This window comes from Zingiber officinale, chromosome 6A, assembly GCF_018446385.1.
Source record: "Zingiber officinale cultivar Zhangliang chromosome 6A, Zo_v1.1, whole genome shotgun sequence".
In the NCBI taxonomy this organism is placed as follows: Eukaryota; Viridiplantae; Streptophyta; class Magnoliopsida; order Zingiberales; family Zingiberaceae; genus Zingiber; species Zingiber officinale.
This window is the reverse complement of record NC_055997.1, coordinates 35,654,519-35,675,971: the sequence shown is the minus strand read 5'-3', so window position 1 is coordinate 35,675,971 and position 21,453 is coordinate 35,654,519. Positions and strand designations below refer to the sequence as shown.

Sequence of the window (21,453 nt, the reverse complement as noted above, 5' to 3'; positions counted from 1 at the left end):
GTTGAATTGCAAAAAAAACAAAAAAGATGTCATCTGATAGTTCGTTAAATGCTGACTTATTAGAAAAGATGCCCGTTCTTGGTCTGATACTTTGGGCTATGATTGGCATCTGCATGGGTGCTCTAATTGTGTTTATTCTGGTCATTTTATCCATATGGATCACATTCAAGAGGAAGACAAGGAAGACTTATAAAAGCATGCTAGTATTGCAAACACCATCTGTGACAAAGGAAATGTTGGATCGAGAAGCGCTAGAGGGGAGGTGAATAATGCTCGTGGCTTTCACACTTTTCGTATTCGGAAAATTGAGTCAAGCAGCGGAAATTAAAAGCACAACACAGAAAAAAGACTCAAGTATTTTTTACTTGCTTTGGAACCTTGGGCGACTCCTACTCCAAGGCCAGTGATCGTTGATCGCTTTCGGTGGGCAATCACTATCAATCCGTAAATTTTTTTACAACTTTAGAGTACAAAAGAATTTATACCGACAATACAAAAAGATGAAGAAGCTAGTCGTCAATCGTCGGAGTGTCGAAGTAATTCAGAACAGTGCACAACTTTAAAGGATCACTTGAATTCTGTCTGTCGTTGTACCTGGAAGCTGCAACTCGAGGCTCCTTTTATAGCCTTTACAGATCTGATCCAGATTCTCGAAACTAGGGATCAGGTTTGACCTGAAGCGGATCGGTCGACCGATCAGATGGTCTCCTTCTCATCTGATCCGCCCGATCAGCTCGCTCCTCTTCGATCTGGTCAACCCCTATCTCCGGTTTGATCTACCGATAATCAGATTCGATCGACCGATCCCCTGGTCGAGCTCGGTCCACTAGCTGGAAATCTGATCTGCTGCTTGGGGGTTCGGTTGATCGATCCAAACGTTCAGTCAACCGATCCCGGTCAGTTCTACCCCTGCACAAAAATGTTAGTCTCCTGCAAAACAGAGTTAGAATATAACAGAATATAATAAAAAAAAAAGTTTGACAGTATTCGGACTGTCCGATTCTGACTTCGGATTTCTAACCGGAAGCCCTAGGTCAAACCGACGTCTATTGTTCCCTCTTCTGGGGAACGCGTCCTCACCTACTCCACTCAGGAGAAGTTACTTTTTGCCATTTTGGTCCTCCAGACCGACTAGACTTTTGCTAAGTGTCCGATGTTTCCGGTCTTCATGCTGGACGTTCGGTCCATGACCCGTCCAGACTTTCACCTGGTTCGCTACATCAGGATTTCAACCTAGGGTTACCGCCCCCTAGGATTTTTGCCCGAAGCTCCGACCCACCAAGACTTTCCGCCTAGGGTTCCACCCCCTATGACCTAGGGTTACCGCCCCCTAGGGGTTTCCACTTGTTTAACAGTAGCTAGGACTTTTGCCTAAGAAACCTTAGGTCCTTCCTGCAAAGCTCATTCAACATATCATATAACAAAACACCTTAACTTTGAACCCTTTGACATAATCAAAATATAGGTTCGATCGTCGGAAACTTCCTGCACCAATAATCTCTCCCTTTTTATTATGGCAACACGGTCAAAGTTAACTAAAAATGTGATAGTTAATGCAGAAATTTAAACATGAGCATAAATGAAATAATTTGAATTTGAAAATCTTATACTCCCCCTTTTATTATGTTTAAATTCTTAATTCTTAGCGTAACTTTGACTTTTCTCTCCCCCTTTGATATAACTCAAAAAGAATAAGTAGAGAGAAAAAATAGAAAAATATTTTATTTAAATCTAAGCTCCCCCTGAAGGGTAGCACTTAGCTAAATTTTTGGTTTTGAAAATAGTTGGTTTTGAGAAAACTTAGTTAAGTACTTATCTAAAAAACTTGGCTTGAATAACATAACATTTCCAAAAGTATTTTAACTTGATTTTTCAAAGAAATTAGCTAAAATTTTGAAGATAATTGTTTTGTCAAGTATATAGCCTAACAAGACTTAGCTTTAAAAAGCCTTAGATATTAGATTTAAAGTTTAAAATTTAACCAAAAAATATTTTCTTGAAAAACTACTTAATTAAGTAAGTGATTTGAAGGATACTTGAGCTAATACTTAGTTTTTCTTTTAGGTAATTTTTTGTTTTGAAAATAAATTGAATTTTTGGAAATATTTTGAAGATGAAAAACAATTTTAAAAAAACTTAGCTTGATCCCGTCACTCCCCTTTGATTAATACCTCCATGATTTGAAAATAATTATTATTGAATATCATATGATATAATTTAAAATAATTTTAAAAGGATTTTAAAATTTTTAAAATAAATTTTTAAAAAGATTTTTAAATAATTTTTAAAAGATTTTGAAATAATTTTTAAATGATTTTTACATAATTTTTAAATGATTTAAAAATCATTTTAAAAAGATTTTTAAAAACTTTTAAAAGATTTTTAAATAATTTTAAAAATATTTTGAAATAAATTTTAAAAGATTTTGAAATAATTTTTAAAAGATTTTCAATAAATTAAATAATTTATTTTGAAATAATTTTTAAATGATTTTGAAATAGTTTTTAAAAGATTTTAAAATAATTTTTAAAATATTTTTAAATATTAAATAATTTTTAAAAAATTTTGAAATAATTTTAAATAATTAAATAATTTTTAAAAGATTTTAATATAATTTTGAAATAATTTTTAAAAGATTTTCAAATAATTTTAAAAAGATTTTTATATAATTAAATAATTTTTAAAAGATTTTGAAATAATTTTTAAAAGATTTTCAAATAATTTTTAAAATATTTTTAAATAATTAAATAATTTTTAAAAGATTTTGAAATAATTTTCAAAAGATTTTAAATAACTAAATAGTTTTTAAAAGATTTGGAAATAATTTTTAAAAGATTTTCAAATAATTTTAAAATAATTTTTAAAAGATTTTAAAATTATTTTTAAATATTTTTAAAAGATTTTAAAATAATTTTTAAAAGATTTTTAATAATTAAATAATTTTTAAAAGATTTTAAATTAGTTTTTAAAATAATTTCAAATAATTTTTAAATAATTTTAAAAGATTTTTAAATAATTAAGGTTTTTTTAAAAAAAATATCCTAGATTCATCTCACCCAATTCTAAGTTATCAATCAGGGAACCTTATTTAGTTTTGTGAGATGGTTATCTTTGATTTAAATTTTTTATAAGGATTAATTTACATTTGAGTTCAACTTAGGTTTACCAATTGGTTAATTAAATATACATTTCGATGATTGACTCCCATGCTGTGGTGAGGCACTAGGCTTTCTTGGGTATAGGATCATCCACCACTTCTAGACAGAGTCTTTCAAAGAAAATATATATTTAATTTCCCTTTTTAAACCCCTAGGTTTAACTAAACAAGTGTAAATTACGCCTAGGTCCTTAAACTATCCTAATCTAAGCATGTTATGGCAAAAAAATAAACAAGCATCAGGCAATTTTATCTATTTATTAAGATTATTTTTTTATTGGCTCCTCCTGGATCATAGTCTCGATATGGTCTATCAAGGTAATGGATCTGATCCTTGGAAACCCAATATAGTCCAAGTCCAACTTGATTAACCAAGTTCGACTTGGGGACCCATGCTTGGACTATGTTGTTGTTATTTCTATTGACTAGGGATAGATATTATTTGTATTTTCTTTTAGTTTTAAATCCAAGTCCGGATTTGTTGTAAACGACTCACTGTTTTCCAAGAATCAGATCAAGATTCTTAGAACCCAAGGTGAGTCGTTCCAACGTGTCCTTGAGTTCTTTAACTTGAGTTTTCAAATTAGAATTTTTTTCCTCAAGTTGTTGGACTTGAGTTGGATTTCCAATTTAAATCGGCTCAGTCAAAGAACTCGAGTCAGTCGCTTCCTTAAGGGATGTTACCTCCTTTTAGAGTGTCTTGACACGAACATTGAATTTAGCCAGTTTCTTTAACAAATAAGGAACTAAGTTTTGTAAATCGTCTAATTGAGTCTCGGCGAGTAGAGAACTTACAGTGGGGTTAGTGTTAGTTAGAGTCCTAGAGCCAATCATTTGATGATTGTATTATGGACTTGTTGTATCATATTCTTATATAAATAAAGGCATTTATTTTTGGTTATTATACTTGTATTGGTGCCAAATAAACTAAAGTATAATAGCGCCCTTGAGTAGAAGGTTCTTACCTATATCAATCGATTGGTTGAATCGATAGTGAGATGATATAGGGAACACTACTCTTAATCATTCCTAGTCGAGTATTAACATTCAGGGATAATGTTAATGCAATAAGAGTAGCATGTAGGTCAACTCGATGACTTGATCTCACAAGCCATGGATATAGAGATATCAAGTTGACACATGGGTATTCATTGGAGAATGTATAATGAATGACCCGCCATGAGAAAGTATCATGGATCGTTATATGAGTGTTATATACTTTCTCATGTGGCTATTAGTATGACTACTAGTGCTTGGACCTGAAGTCACCATGGATCCCTACATAAGTAGTTATGTACTTTGGCTTCATCAAACGTCACTCGTAACTGGGTGGACTATAAAGGCGATTACTGGGTATGTAACGATATGTAACGAATTATGCAGAGGGATGTAAGTGATGTAAATGGGATCTATCCCTCCTATATGATGGGAGCGACATCGATATTCTTGATAGAGTGAGACCACGAAGTGCATGGTCATGCCCAAATGAGTCAATATGAGATATTGAGCTCATTTGATTGAGTGAGTCTACTTGGAGTTCAAGATTTGGATTAATTAGAGGATGACACGGTCTATGCCTCACATTGATCAATCTAGATGTCTAGGATAGAAGGACAATGTCATATATTGTGAGGAGTCACAATTAGTAGCCACAAGGTGATGTTGGATCTCAACATTCTTGTAACTTGGGTAGTAATGATGTGTTGCTAGATACCGCTCATTACTTATGCTCCTAAATGGGTTTAGGGGCATTGCCAACGTTACGAGAACCTATAGGGTCACACACTAAGGACAATTAGATGGAGATTAGGTTCATATGATGAACCAAGAGGATTAGATTCATGTGATGAATCAAATTGGATTAAGAGTAATCCTAATTGGGCTAATTGACACTACAACAAAAACCCTCATAGACATCAGTGGAACAACAACGGTTTTAAGCAAAAACCGATGTCTTTGAGTATTTTACACCGGTTTTTTCAAAAACCGGTGTCTATGAGCGCATATTTTAGCTCATAGACATCGGTTTTTTAGGCGATGTCTTTGAGCGCCTTTTTTTTCGTTAATAGACACCGATTTTTACTGCGGTTTTTAAAATCCGGTGTTAATGAACCAAAATAAAATATTTTAATATTCTCACAGCCAAAATTTGCAACACTGTGAAGTTCCCTCCAAACCTAAATCTATATCGCGCCCCTTCCTCACGCGACCATCTCTCTCGTCTAAACCTAAACCTAAACCTCCGACCATCTCTCTCAATCTCATCTGCCTCTTCTCCTTCCTAGATCAACGCCCTTGCTTCTCCGTCCGCGTTGTGAAACCTCGGCCATGTTGCTCGCAGTCTCGCTTGTTTTTTTTGTTGGTCCAGTCCGCGGAAGAAGAAAAAAAAAAGCCGCGTCGCATAAAAAAAAAGAACCGCCCGCGAGCGAGCTCCTCTCCGCGCGCCCTAGCCACCTTCCTCTCCGCGAGCGAGCTCCTATCCACGAGCCACCGCCCTCTCCACGAGCGAGCTCCTCTTCGCGACCAGCCACCTTCCTCGCCGCGAGCCACCGCACCTTCCTCGCCGCGAGCATCCGCGAGCTGGAGCTCTCCGCGAACCCTATTCCTCTCCGCGAGCCACCTTCCTCTCCGTGAGCAGTCTCCTCACCGCAAGCCCAAGCAGCAGTGGCCAGACACCTTCCTCGCCGCGAGCCACGACCCTCTCCGCGAGCCCTAGCAGAAGCGCCGCGGTCCAAATCCTGGTTGGGAAAAAATAGTACCACCATTACCATCCAGCAGCAAGCCATCCTGGTCCTGCGTTGAATCTTCATCGTCGCTCTGGTAATTTCCCCTCTTTTCTTTATTGGATTCTTGCCTAATTGTCTTCTATTTCCTTAGGGAATCACTAATGGTTAGGTTTTGTTTGGATTCATGTGCTGGAACAAAGTTATTTGGTTGATTATTTTATTTTTATTTTTTTGGCAAGAAACAAAATGGCCAAATTAATCTGGGTAGATTTCTGGTTTGGCTGGTTCTTCGTGTTTGTGCCTCATATGGAATCAAAAAAATTGTTTCTTTTTAAACCCATGGATTAATTCTCTTTCATCCGTGGATAATTCTAAAAGGCGTGAACTTTCTTGCTGAATTGGTCTTGTAATCCTTCAGTTGAAGCTCGTTTAAACTATTAGCATTATGGCTTCCTATACTTAACTTTTAATTGTGATTGTGTTCTAGTACTTAACCAATTCAGTTAAGTTAAGTGAAGTGTGATTGTGTTCTTGGTTATTATCATAAACTCCTTTTAGTCTATGAAAACCATTTGTTGTCGTTGTCTCTCCACATTTGCTCATTTTCTCTCAATATTAAGTCTTAGATGTTGGAATCCTGATTTATTTATTTCATTTGGCAACATCTCACAAGTTATGATTTCATCCTCAACAACAACAACAACAACCAAACCTTATCCCACTAGGGCTATTATCATTTCATCCTCACAAATTTCAAAATCCACAATTCATTAAATTTGTAGGGAAGTAAAAGGAAGAAGATCGCCATAAACCTCAACCAATCATCAATGCAAGGTTTACAGGTTAATAGCTTGGCATGGTTTTGAACTTTTTTTTCCCTTAAGGATCTAAAGTTCTCTAGGCTTTTAACTGAAAGTCCCACATTGGGCTTTAGATATTATCAGTGAAGTAATGTGCCAAGCTACATGGTATAAATTCTGGATTTAACCTGGAAACGTGCTATGTAGAATTTTTAGTTTTAGACTTATTACAAAGTCTTGCATACCTATATCTATGTTATGAGTACTTGTGGTTCAAATGCTAAACCACTCATGGGGAAATCTGAATGAAATAGAACAAACCTTGCCCTTAATTAAAATGGAAGGTTCTCTTAGAAAAATGTGAATAACCTGTCAAACACTTAAATAGGATCTTTTGCTCACTGATGTTGAAACAAGGAAGCGTCTATTTTGGTGGAGTCAACTACTTTATATATGCAGCAAAGAGTGTTCTGCTAACAAATTCATTAAGCATGAAAAGTTGATCTCCTTTCAAAATGGTTGACATTTAATAAGCAAACTATGGTTGGAAAATAACAACACCAAGAATGACGACAGGATTAATCACTCTTCCTTTTTGCATCTTTAAATTCAAGTGTTCCAATAATATTACTTAACAGGACAACTTTAATAAGCTATCAATGAAAATAAATATTTTGAACCCTTCAAACTTGATTGTAGGGTTCTTCATGCTCAACTTCATTAATTTGTGTAAACTTTTTTGAAGGATGTATCAGAAGAGAATTCAAGTACATTAAATGATTTTGAACTTGCATGTTTGACCCAAATTATTATTATTTTTATTGTTTGTCCTTCAGTTATATGTTCATTTTCAGCTATGTTTTGGTCATTATTCCTATTTCAGATTTTTAGATGTTCGTTTGCATTTGTGTCAAATTCAGCTTCAGTGCAAAATAAATCAGAAGAATGTTCTATCAACCAGTATGACCAAAGTTAGATTTAATTCCCCCATTTAAATGTGGTATATGGTCTTGCTTATGGTGAAGGAGGCCTTTGTCAATCATCATGGTTTATTTTAATTATTCTGAATAGATGCTAAATTAATTCGTGTTTGAATGAAATTAGTTAGCTTCCTCACATGCAAAAAATGCAACGTTTTAGGCTTCTCAATTTCTATGTTCAACCCTTAAAAGCAAGTTTTGTGGTCTCATGCCTGTTACAGCCCATAGCTCTGGTTCAAAAGGATGTTGAGACTGATATGAAATACCCAGTTTTGTGTGCCACCAGAGGTTGTCGTCGGCTGTTGAATTTTATTTGTTAGTAAAGGATTTGATTTGGTACTAAGAATCTTTATGCTGAAGCTTATTATCATTGCTAGTAAAAGATAACTTATACCATTCGATAAACAACGTTAAAACATTCTAAAATTTTCCCAGCTAACCTGCTCTAGTTATTTTGTTCCTCAAAATTTCTATTTAGGTAAGATTGAAACATTAAACTACTTATTAAGGACAATACATAGTCACTCAACCTATTTTGTTAATTGTGAGATTTTAAAATTGCAGCATGGATCCCGAACACAAAAGGGAATCAATCGAGAAATACAAGGGGCCTTCTCAGTCCTAAGATTGACATTTTTCTGGTATTGGTAACTTTCATGTGTCCATTTACATGACATTTCGAGATTCTTGGATCATTTCTGCTCATATCATATGCTTGCTCTCGGTGCCTGGGTAGAAAGCTAATTCACTGTAAGCGAATCCTCAAACTGAGATTCATCATGTTGCCTACATCGAACCATGATTCATATTCTTGGATGATGCAGGTTGATTCGTCGTCTAGCTAAAGAATATGCAAGCTAGAATAACTGGCCACTGCTATACAGAACTAGGTAATCCATGTGTTCTCCATTTTTTTTTTGTCAAAACAGTTATCCAAGCAAAGCCAGACTCTGTTTATTTTGTAGTAAACAGGTATGATCTACCGGGGTCGTGTTGTGAAGTCTGGCAGAAATACCTAAATATGAAATGGTGAAAATATTTGTTAGGGCTTTACATCCAGTAATATATCCATGTACTTTTCTTCTTGAAGAGAGGAACATTTAAATGTTCAGAATATTAGGGAGTTTGTAGACACAATGTTTGCACTTTTCCTAATACGTTCTTTATCTTTTATCTGATTCTTAGTCTCCTTGTTGCATTTCTTTACACTCTAACAGGGAGCAGAGGTAGATGTAAAAAGGCTAACTCAGAGGCCTGCTCCTCCTCGATTTGGTCGCACCTTGACTGAAGCACAAAAGGCAAGCTAATTATTTTGCCTCAGTCTCGATGTTGTCCTGTGACTGATTTCTTTAATTTTTTTTGATTGATTGACATTTCTTTGAATTGTTTCTGATGTGTTCAAATCATACGTTGTCCAAGTTATCTAGTTTAACTTTATTGCTATTACTTAAATTCAAAATTCATCCTGTCATCCTGTCATTAAACATTAAATGTGTGGGAATTTATTAGAATCTACTCCTACATGAAGCAAATGAATAAAAACTACAAGTAAAGTTTACCTACCCTGTTATGACTTCAGAAGAACATGCTGAATTTTCCATGTATACTGACCTTTAATATAGAGGGCTACAAGAAGATTATATCTTAGGTCAAGACACTCCAAATCCATCATAAACCAAAGGGAAAATAGTTTCTACTTACTAGAGGATTGAATGAACCCAAAAGGAAGCTCTAACTTGTTGTTTTGGGTGCTGAACTAAGGAGGAGCCAGCTGCCTTCTTGCCACATTCCTTGCTGCTGTGGTTGGTAGCAGAAATCACAGAAAATAGGGGGCTTAGTGCAGGATATTCAGGATACCAAGATGGCATCAGAGGTAGTACAATAAATAGTATATCTCTTCATCAGAGGTAGCTTTGTTCTTCTATGCTTCCTTCACTGGATTTGTTGTGTAGTCATATTTCTTTGTTCAACCATTATCATGCCTAGTAAGTTGTTGTATGATGCTGTCGGTTCTTATCAATCTGTACACTTGAATTAGAAGGAGCAAATTATCTATGTTATATTCTAAGCAGCATATACTAAGTGTCATATATGAAAGTTTTAGATTCTATGTTATATTCGTTATCTTCCACAGCAGCTTTTAAAAACTCAGTATTCTATTTTATTTGATACATGTACACATTTGTTTTAGTTATTTGACATATGGTGGATTTATGTGTTTTTACAGTTTACAAATCTCAAGTACTCCAGAGTTGAAATTGACGAAGTGCGGTTCAGTGGGCTGAATGCATGCCAGATTACATTTGAAGTGCGGTTCTACCTTGATGTGTTAAAAGAATGTTCTACCTTGATTTTGATATCTATTAGCTAGCTTTTGATGTAAAAAGAATGTTTGGGTATTTTATGGATATTGTTGTAAGAAGATTATTTATATAATTTGTGAATATTTATGTATTTTATGGATATTATTGAATGAAGAATATTTGTATAATTTGTGAATATTTGTGTATTTTTTTTTTGTTATTGTCGATTTTTCATTGTTTCGGAGATCAAATTTGTGCTGTAAAAAATATACATATTACATCGATTTTCCACCGCTGCAAAATCGGTGTTATTAACTAATATTACATCGGTCATTTACCGCTGCCAAAACTGGTGTTATTAACATACAATATTACATCGGTTTTACACCGTTGATGAAACAGTGCCGTTAAGTGATACTACACCGGTTAATAACCGATTCGAAGACCGGTGTCGTTAAGTGATACTGCATCGGTTTTAACCCGATGTCTAAAATGGCAGACTTTTAACATCGGCTTCATAGACATCGGTCGAAAATGAAATAGAAACCGGTGGAAAACCGATGTCTATGAAGGTTTTTGTTGTAGTGTGAGTTGCACTCAAATTGATTCATGTGTTCAATGAGTCTAATTTAGATTATGACTCATTGAATCAATTTAATTAAATGAATTAGATTAATTATATTAAGTTGGTTTGAATCAAATGGTTAGATTAGATCAACCATGAGAGAGATTTGGTCAAGTTTGACTTGACTTGAGAAGGAAGATGAAAGGTCATGTTTGACTTGACCATTTGCCACCTCATTTGTGAGTTGATATTAGGAGAACAAATGATGATGTGCCACATCATCAAGGCTAGCACATGTGTGTGCCACCTCATGGAGGTTACAAATTCCCTTTCAATTTAATGTGGCCGGCCACATTAAATGAGAAGGAGTTACACATGTGGCCGACCACTTTTGTGAGTGAATTGAATTCATTTTTCATTCAAGGCTCATTCAACTCATCTTCTTCCTTGCTCTCTCTTCTTGCTCTCCCTCTCCTCTCTTGGCCGAACCTTACCAAGGTGCTAGCACACCTTTGTGTTAGGTTTCTCCACCTAGTTTGTTCGTGTGGATACTTCTAGAGGGTTGTACACTTGACAACCTCGAGATCCGACATCACTTGGAAGAGCGGGATACGCGAAGGGCTTCGCATCAAGGGTAAAGATCTTCTACTAATGTAGATCTAGATGTAAGAAACTCGTACTTGTAAATTTTGTTTTTATTTTACTACGCACGGATCCGGTGACCGGGGTTTCGGGGTTTCCACGACGCGAAAAAGCGATTTTCATGGCCCGAAAAACCCAACAGTGGTATCAGAGCCACGTGCGAAGTCTTGTATGAGTTTAGTTTGCATTTTTATGAAAAATGTAGGTTCTGTAATTTTCTGTAAATTTAGCTTTTTTTATGGTTTTTATGAGTATTTTTCTCGTAGAAGCGAAGCACAAGTGTTTCGACACTTGTAGGCTTCGACTACCGAGAAGATTTTTCCGAAACGGCAAGGTTTCGCCCCAAATCTTTTTGGGACAGCGGGCTAAGGCGCTGTAGGATCGCTAAGGAACACTCGTGATGGTTAGATCGCAGGTAGGGGCGCTGCCCCTAGCCCCGCAAGGGGATTCGTTCCGCGATTACGCCCAAAAACCCGCTAAACGGAACCGCCGGAAATTTTACTCATAAAAATTGTAAAAATTATAGTAAAAATTACAGAAAATTATAGAAAATACATAATTTAGAATTATGTGTTATTTTGTGATAGTCATGACCCATAAAGACCCAATCTGATTGGAAATGTGTTGTAATTCATAATACGGCCTGGGTGCCGTCATGTGATGTGCGTGTTGTATATTTGATTCGCGACCTGCGCGTCATGCCTTTCTCTATTTTATATTCTTGTTGTAAATTAGTTTAGACTCGAATGTAACTCGAGTTTCAAAAATTGTAATGTACAAAATTGGAGCGGTGGAAGGTCCACTCGAGACGGAGTTACGAGGAGGGCGCGAGCAACACAAGGTGGTCAAAGGGAGGAGCTTGAGAAGCTGTTGACCTTAGGTTGACCATCCGATCTTCTCATTGGCTTGAGAAGATCGTAGTAGGGCCATGACTAATCACTAATAATTTAATTAATTTCTTGTGTGTATGTGATGCATAATTAGTAATTAATTAGTGCCTAACGATTAGATTAGATCTAAGTCGTGTACAAGATGCACCCTCTCGATTAGATTAGATCTCAATCGCGTCAACTCAAATGCCTACCGTGTCGTGATACCTATCACTACCTTGATCACATGTGTTGTTGAATCTGTCAAAGCAGAGCAACACATATTATCTTGGTAGGGTACGGAGGGACAATCTTGGTCCCGCTTATCAACATATGGGTGATTACAACTCAATTAGATTGAGTAACTAGTTAACTCAATTGGATCGAGTTTAACTATAGGCATTTTCCAATGGTTGGTAGATAGGTCAAAATCACATTTATATTAAATTCTTGGGCGTATTAGCCAAAGCTAACTCGAGTTTTAATATAAATGCGGATCTTGATCCTATAAACAAGAGTTGCATAGAGATGTAATTGGTAAATTAGTTACCTACCGATCATACTAAGTCTTGGGTGATTTAGCCAAAGCTAACTCAAGGCATAGTATGATGTGGATCTTGTCCCACATGAATTATAGAATTCAGTGGGAGCATCATTTAGTTAAAGGCCTAATTAAATGATTTAAAAGAATATGATATTTATTTTCTGCATTTTTCTATTGTAGATAACCATGACGTCGAATATGAACTCTTTCTCCCTGCGTTCTGTCCTTGAGAAGGACAAGCTCAACGGAGCAAATTTCCTGGACTGGTACAGGAACTTGAGAATAGTTCTCACCCAGGAACGTAAACTGTACGTTCTGGAGTAGCCTATGCCGGAGGCTCCTCCTGCCAATGCCACGCGAGCAAAGAAAGATGCTTACAAGAAGCATCAAGATGACGCATTAGATGTGTCCTGTCTAATGCTCGCGACCATGAACTCTGAGCTTCAGAAGCAACACGAGTTGATGGACGCTTACGATATGGTTGAACATCTTTGTCAACTATATCAAGGACAAGTGAGGCACGAGAGATTTGAGATCTCAAGGGCACTATTTCAGTGCAAGATGTCAGATGGGGCTCCCGTAGACCCATATGTACTGAAAATGATTGGGTATATAGAAAACCTACAGAGGTTGGGGTTCCCGCTTGGCCAAAAGCTGGCCACTGACTTGATCTTGTAATCCTTGCCGGATAGCTATAGTCAATTCGTTCTAAACTACAACATGAACGAAATTGACAAACCACTGCCCGAGCTGTTTAGCATGTTAAGAACTGCTGAGCTCAACCTTAAGAAGGTTAAGTCCAACTCTGTTCTGATGGTTCAGAAACATAAGGACAAGGGCAAGCCCAAAGGCAAGGGAAAGTCTCAAGCCAAGGGCAAAGGCAAGGTACTGAAGCCTAAAGGAGGGGTCGCCAAGGATGCTACCTGCTTCCACTGCAGTCAGACCGGGCACTGGAAGAGGAACTACAAGGTGTACTTGGAAGATCTTAAGAAGAAGCAAAGGGCCATGACTATCACAAAATAACACATAATTTGAAATAATTTTTAAATGATTTTGAAATAATTTTTAAAAGATTTTGAAATAATTTTTAAAAGATTTTTAAAAGATTTTTAAATAATTAAATAATTAAATATTTTTAAAAAAATTTTGAAATAATTTTTAAAATAATTTTAAATAACTTAATAATTTTTAAAAGATTTTAATATAATTTTGAAATAATTTTTAAAAGATTTTCAAATAATTTTAAAATGATTTTTATATAATTAAATAATTTTTAAAAGATTTTGAAATAATTTTTAAAAGATTTTCAAATAATTTTTAAAATATTTTTAAATAATTAAATAATTTTTAAAAGATTTTGAAATAATTTTTAAAAGATTTTAAATAATTAAATAGTTTTTAAAAGATTTGGAAATAATTTTTAAAAGATTTTCAAATAATTTTAAAATAATTTTTGAAAGATTTTAAAATAATTTTTAAATATTTTTAAAAGATTTTAAAATAATTTTTAAAAGATTTTTAATAATTAAATAATTTTTAAAATATTTTAAAATAATTTTTAAATAATTTTAAAAGATTTTTAAATAATTAAGGTTTTTTTTTAAAAAAATATCCTAGATTTATCTCACCTGATTCTATGTTATCAATCAGGGAACCTTATTTAGTTTTGTGAGATGGTTATCTTTGATTAAAAGTTTTTATAAGGATTAATTTACATTTGAGTTCAACTTAAGTTTTCCAATTGGTTAATTAAATATACATTTCGAAGATTGACTCCCATGCTGTGGTGAGGCACTAGGCCTTCTTGGGTATGGGATCATCCACCACTTCTAGACAGAGTCTTTCAAAGAAAATATATATTTAATTTCCCTTTTTAAAACCCTAGGTTTAACTAAACAAGTATAAATTACACCTAGGTCCTTAAACTATCCTAATCTAAGCATGTTATTGCAAAAAAATAAACAAGCATCAGGCAATTTTATCTATTTATTAAGATTATTTTTCTATTGGCTCCTCCTGGATCATAGTCTCGATATGGTCTATCAAGGTAATGGATCTGATCCTTGGAAACCCAATATAGTCCAAGTCTAACTTGATTAACCAAGTTCGACTTGGGGACCCATGCTTGGACTATGTTGTTGTTATTTCTATTGACTAGGGATAGATATTATTTGTATTTTCTTTTAGTTTTAAATCCAAGTCCGGATTTGTTGTAAACGACTCACTGTTTTCCAAGAATCAGATCAAGATTCTTAGAACCCAAGGTGAGTCGTTCCAACGTGTCCTTGAGTTCTTTAACTTGAGTTTTCAAATTAGAATTTTTTTCCTCAAGTTGTTGGACTTGAGTTGGATTTCCAATTTAAACCGGCTCAGTCAAAGAACTCGAGTCAGTCGCTTCCTTAAGGGATGTTACCTCCTTTTAGAGTGTCTTGACACGAACATTGAATTTAGCCAGTTTCTTTAACAAATAAGGAACTAAGTTTTGTAAATCGTCTAATTGAGTCTCGGCGAGTAGAGAACTTACAGTGGGGTTAGTGTTAGTTAGAGTCCTAGAGCCAATCATTTGATGATTGTATTATGGACTTGTTGTATCATATTCTTATATAAATAAAGGCATTTATTTTTGGTTATTATACTTGTATTGGTGCCAAATAAACTAAAGTATAATAGCGCCCTTGAGTAGAAGGTTCTTACCTATATCAATCGATTGGTTGAATCGATAGTGAGATGATATAGGGAACACTACTCTTAATCATTCCTAGTCGAGTATTAACATTCAGGGATAATGTTAATGCAATAAGAGTAGCATGTAGGTCAACTCGATGACTTGATCTCACAAGCCATGGATATAAAGATATCAAGTTGACACATGGGTATGCATTGGAGAATGTATACTGAATGACCCGCCATGAGAAAGTATCATGGATCGTTATATGAGTGTTATATACTTTCTCATGTGGCTATTAGTATGACTACTAGTGCTTGGACCTGAAGTCACCATGGATCCCTACATAAGTAGTTATGTACTTTGGCTTCGTCAAATGTCACCCGAAACTGGGTGGACTATAAAGACGATTACTGGGTATGTAACGAATTATGCAGAGGGATATGAGTGATGTAGATGGGATCTATCCCTCCTATATGACGGGAGCGACATCGATATTCTTGATAGAGTGAGACCACGAAATGCATGGTCATGCCCAAATGAGTCAATATGAGATATTGAGCTCATTTGATTGAGTGAGTTTACTTGGAGTTCAAGATTTGGATTAATTAGAGGATGCCACAGTCTATGCCTCACATTGATCAATCTAGATGTCTAGGATAGAAGGACAATATCATATATTGTGAGGAGTCACAATTAGTAACCACAAGGGGATGTTGGATCTCAACATTCTTGTAACTTGGGTAGTAATGATGTGTTGCTAGATACCGCTCATTACTTATGCTCCTAAATGGGTTTAGGGGCATTGCCAACGTTACAAGAACCTATAGGGTCACACACTAAGGACAATTAGATGGAGATTAGGTTTATATGATGAACCAAGAGGATTAGATTCATGTGATGAATCAAATTGGATTAAGAGTAATCCTAATTGGGCTAATTGAGTTGGACTCAAATTGATTCATGTGTTCAATGAGTCTAATTTAGATTATGACCCATTGAATCAATTTAATTAAATGAATTAGATTCATTATATTAAGTTGGTTTGAATCAAATGGTTAGATTAAATCAACCATGAGAGAGATTTGGTCAAGTTTGACTTGACTTGAGAAGTAAGATGAAAGGTCATGTTTGACTTGACCATTTGCCACCTCATTTGTGAGTTGACATTAGGAGAACAAATGATGATGTGCCACATCATCAAGGCTAGCACATGTGTGTGCCACCTCATGGAGGTTACAAATTCCCTTTCAATTTAATGTGGCCGGCCACATTAAATGAGAAGGAGTTACACATGTGGCCGACCACTTTTGTGAGTGAATTGAATTCATTTTTCATTCAAGGCTCATTCAACTCATCTTCTTCCTTGCTCTCTCTTCTTGCTCTCCCTCTCCTCTCTTGGCCGAACCTTACCAAGGTGCTAGCATACCTTTGTGTTAGGTTTCTCCACCTAGTTTGTTCGTGTGGATACTTCTAGAGGGTTGTACACTTGACAACCTCGAGATCCGGCATCACTTGGAAGAGCGGGATACGCGAAGGGCTTCGCATCAAGGGTAAAGATCTTCTCCTAATGTAGATCTAGATATAAGAAACTCGTACTCGTAAATTTTGTTTTTATTTTACTTCACACGGATCCGGTGACGGGGGTTTCGGGGTTTTCCCGACGCGAAAAAGCGGTTTTCGCGGACCGAAAAACCCAACAGGTCCTTCGGAAATGGATACGGATCCATGGCTTCGCTCTAACTTGATTTCTGCTTTGCTTTCTGATTCTGAATCAGACTCGGTTTCAACAACATATGCTTACATTGGTAAAGCGAGGAAGCTTGCCGGTTCTTCTTCATCGGACTCGGATTCATCTGATGACTCAGACCAAGTTGCCTTTAACGCCTTCTTTCTTCGTTGCTTCTGATTTGGGCAGTCCGTCTTGTAGTGCCCTTTCTTGTTACAGCCATAGCAGGTGACTCCAGTCTTGACTTTCGTCTTTGTTTGAGTTACCTTTTTCTTTCTGCAAATCTTTCGTACAAGCCTTACTAGTTCGGAAATCACCTCGTTATCGTCTTCTGATTCTGATTCGTCTTTGAATTCGGGTTTGGTTTCGTGCTTTGTCTTAGCTTCCCGAGTTCTGCTTGTACCTGCAATCAAGGCAATACCCTTCTCAGCTAGATGTGCAATAGTCTGTTCGTGCAATTCGAATTCGGAAAAAAGTTCATCTAGTTTAATTAAAGATAAATCCTTGGAAACTTTGTAAGCATCAACCATGGATGCCCACAAAGAGTTCCTCGGAAAAGCATTAAGCGCGTACCTTATTACGTCGCGATTTTCTATTCTCTAGCCGATTATGGGAAGGTCATTCAGTAGGTCTTGGATGCGCGCGTGAAGTTCGCTCGCTGTCTCTTCTTCCTACATTTTTATGTTATATAATTTGTTTAGAATTAAATCGCGCTTGCTTACCTTAGTGTCGGAGGTGCTCTCGTGCAGCTCGATCAATTTTTCCCACAACTCTTTAGCACTTGAGAAGGGACCGACTCTATTCAGTTCTTCTTTTGTTAACCCGCATTGTAGCATATAGGTTGCTTTGGCATCAGCTTCAACTTTCTTCATTATGCTAGCATCCTAGTTGATGCATGAGACTAGTTCTCCAGTGCCGTCACGTGGAAGCTCGAGACCAGTTTGGATAATGATCCACATCTCGACTTGTGTCTTGAGGTGGTATTCCATCCGGTTCTTCCAATAGCTAAAGTCCTCGCTAGAAAAGAGCGGCGGGCGGACAGTGCTGAATCCTTCTTGAAGAGCCATAAAATCTTGCACACAAAAGAAGAAACAAGTCCCAGGATTTGATCCTGGATTAGCAGTGTGGTATAAAAATAAAGATAAATTACGATCTCGAGTGGTGTTGTACCAACTTCGAGACAAATCCAATTACGAAAAAAAACTAGATCGGAAGATGGTAAGAATACCGATTCCGATCGACTCTGAAAAAAAAACTGAAAAAACACCACGAAAAAGTGTTTGATTGGTGGTTGCACCAAATCGAAGCTACCTCGCTCTGATACCAATTGTTGGATCGAAAAGCGCTAGAGGGGGGGGGGGGGGGGAATAGCACTCGTGGCTTTCACACTTTTTGTATTCAGAAAATCGAGTTTTGCAACGGAAATTAAAATCACAGCACAGAAAGAAGACTCAAGTATTTTTTTACTTGGTTCGGAGCCTTGGGCGACTACTACTCCAAAGTCCGCGATCATTGATCGCTTTCGGTGGGCAATCACTATCAATCCGTAAATCTTTTTACAACTTTATATTACAAAAGAATTTATACCTACAATACAAAATAATGAAGAAGCTAATCGTTAATCATCGGAGTGTCGTAGTGATTTGGAGCAATGCACAACTTTAAAGGATCGCTTGAATTTTGTCTATCATTGTACCTGGAAGCTACAGCCCGAGGCTCCTTTTATAGCCTTTACAGATCTGATCCAGATCCTCAAAATTTGAGATCAGGTTTAACCCGAAGAGGATCAGTCGATCGATTACCACGTTCGGTCGACCGATCAGATCGTCTCCTTCTCATCTGATCTACCCTATCCACTCGCTCTGCTTCGATCTGGCCAACCCCTATCTCCGGTTCGGTCGACCGATCCTCTAGTCGAGCCCGGTCCACTCGCTGGAAATCTGATCTGCTGCTTGGGGGTTCGGTTGACCGATCCAAACGTTCGGTCGACCGATCCCGGTCAGTTCTACCCCGCACAAAAATATTAGTCACCTGCAAAACAGAGTTTGAACATAACAGAATATAATAAAAAAAGAGTTTGACAGTCTTCGGACTATCCGGTTCTGACTTCGGATTTTCGACCGGAAGCCCTAGGTCGAATCGACACCTACTGTTCCCTCTTCTGGGGAACGCGTCCTCACCTACTCCACTCAGGAGAAATTACATTTTGCCAGTTTGGTCCTCCCGACCGACTGGACTTTTGCTCAGCGTCCGATGGTTCTGGTCTTCATGCTGGACGTCCGATCCATAACTCGTCCAAACTTCCACCTAGTTCACGACACCAGGATTTCAACCTAAGGTTACCGCCCCTAGGATTTTTGCCCGAAGCTCCGACCCGCCAAGACTTTCCGCCTAGAGATACTACCCCCTAGAACTTAAGGCTATCACCCCCTAGAGTTTTCCACTTGTCTAACACTAGCTAAGACTTTTGCCTAAGAAACCTTAGGTCTTTCCTGCAAAGATCATTCAACATATCAGATTATAAAACACCTTAACTTTGAACCCTTTGACATAATCAAAATATAGGTTCGATCGTCGGATGCATCCTACACCAACAGAAAATCCCTATAGACATAGTTGGCAATCAATTCTCAAATCAAATTCTACAGGAAAATGAAGGATCTCTTGTCCCAGCCATGACAAATTTAGTGATAGGGAATCAGTGAAGACAGTTGCAACACAACTGACCAATAGAAATTCATGTGATGCTGAAAATATTGGCCCGTACAGCTCAACTCGCCACAATGATAGAGCTGGGAGTGGTTGTTCTGGTGACGAAGGTAGCTCTAGATCTACTAGGAAAGCATATTAAGCATTTCCACTTGTATCTCCTTTAGTTGGACTGCCCGAGTCCTCGCATCTCAGTTGGGGCCATTCGTTTACCTTAAGGGATCTTGAGCTCACAACAAGTCATTTATCCAATGACAATGTCCTCGGGGAGGGTGGATATGGAGTTGTCTATTGTGGGCGTTTGATAAATGGTACTGAGGTTGCAGTAAAGAAGCTTGTGAATAATCTGTAAATTCATTGTTCCCTTTCATTTAGGTTCTTTTTACCTCAAAATAATTTACTAATGCTCACTCATTGAATTATGTAAAGGACAGGAAGAGAAGGAATTCATAGTAGAGGTGGAAGCCATTGGTCATGTTCGGCATAAGAATCTAGTTAGGCTTTTGGAGTATTGCATAGAAGAAATTCACAGGTGAAAAGTCTGAGCTATTCATTTAGTTACTTCCATTAAAATGATTACATAGATTGACCGATGTTAACAGGATGCTCGTGTATGAGTATGTCAACAATGGAAACTTGGAGCAGTGGCTACAAGGAGCTATGCATCAAAGAAGCATCCTTAGTTGGGAGAAGCGCATGAAGGTCATCCTTGGCACAGCAAAGGCGTAAGCTCAACCCTCCTAAGCAATTCTTCTTCTTTTTGGTCTTCTATGCTTCAGTTTGAGTTGCCTAGCAAATTCCTTTCAGGCTTTCTTACTTGTATGAAGCCATTGAACCAAAAGTAGTGTCAATAAGAGTTCTGACAATTTCAATTTTTCTATTGAAAATTTTGATCAATAGGTGAAAGAGAAAGACATAATTTTGAAGTGCTGATAAATAGACGGAGATAAGTATTATAATCCAAAAACATGTGAGAAAATGGTCTACTAGAAAGATCTTTAATGAACATATGAGGGATGTTATGCTACTAGAGTGGTAAGACTCTTTGATGGTTCTTTCATTATTCATTTGTTAATTTTTTCTTATGAATCTTTATAAATGTGCTTTGCGATCCTTTTTTATTGTAGTTACATAACTTATATTGTGGTATTATTGTAACAACTGCTAGTTATTGTCTTACTGTAGCATTGTTGAATGTACTTGTGTGTTGTAACTAAATGATGACATTTAGAAAACTAAAAATGACAATTTAATAGTGAAAATTTCTTGTTTAATGGAGGATTTTATTAGACTTCAACAAATATCATCATTATATGTGCTACGATTTCATGACAAAGATATATTAGTTTATGGGATTGTAGATGCACCACTCTTCTTTAATTGTCAAAAATTTTATGTAACACTAAGATTGTGTTCATTTGATTCTAAATGGTCTCAATCAGTCTTCTATGATTAACTTCAAGTTCACCACTATTCACATTGGAATTGGTAAGATGTCCATTTTTAATCAACATTTCTTATTATGGTACAGTTGTTTCCTTTTTTAGGACTTAGTGTATATGCATGCTCAACTTCTAGCTCATCATACTTAAGTTTATTTTTCTTTTAACTAAATCATATTTCTGATTTTGTATTTATGTGCTTTACTCTCTAATTTTTATCTTTCCTACCTAATTAAACATCTTGAAACATGTTCATTATCTACTTTGTCATCATCCATTTAGACTTTGTCAATGTGCAGTCTATTTAGATAGATTGTTGTTA

At 36.4% G+C, this 21,453-nt stretch overlaps 1 pseudogene; it reads left to right on the top strand.

Annotated features, from left to right (window-relative positions):
* Positions 1 to 26: 26 nt before the first annotated feature.
* LOC121994746 lies at positions 27 to 20,622 on the top strand (annotated as a pseudogene).
* Positions 20,623 to 21,453: the final 831 nt, after the last annotated feature.